The 224-nt window shown below is 47.3% G+C and overlaps 1 non-coding gene across 1 annotated transcript; it reads right to left on the reverse strand.

The window, feature by feature from the left end:
• Positions 1–91: 91 nt before the first annotated feature.
• Positions 92–165, reverse strand: Trnam-cau. The gene has a single exon. It is a non-coding gene; the product is annotated as a tRNA-Met (tRNA).
• Between the last annotated feature and the right edge of the window lie 59 nt (positions 166–224).

Raw genomic sequence — 224 nt, forward strand, 5'->3', positions numbered from 1 at the left:
AAATCAAAAACCACATAACATACTGATTTAATTGATTTTGTTGGTTGCGGGACATGCAACCCGTTTGTCCTATCCGGACAGGATAAAATGGTAGCGGGGGCAGGATTTGAACCTACGACCTTCGGGTTATGAGCCCGACGAGCTGCCAGACTGCTCCACCCCGCATCAGAGGCGCAGAATAATAGCCATGTTGAACGGATTTTACAAGCGCTATTATCGGTGTT

This window comes from Priapulus caudatus, unplaced genomic scaffold (genome assembly GCF_000485595.1).
Source record: "Priapulus caudatus unplaced genomic scaffold, Priapulus_caudatus-5.0.1 Scaffold53927, whole genome shotgun sequence".
NCBI classification, from domain to species: Eukaryota; Metazoa; Priapulida; class Priapulimorpha; order Priapulimorphida; family Priapulidae; genus Priapulus; species Priapulus caudatus.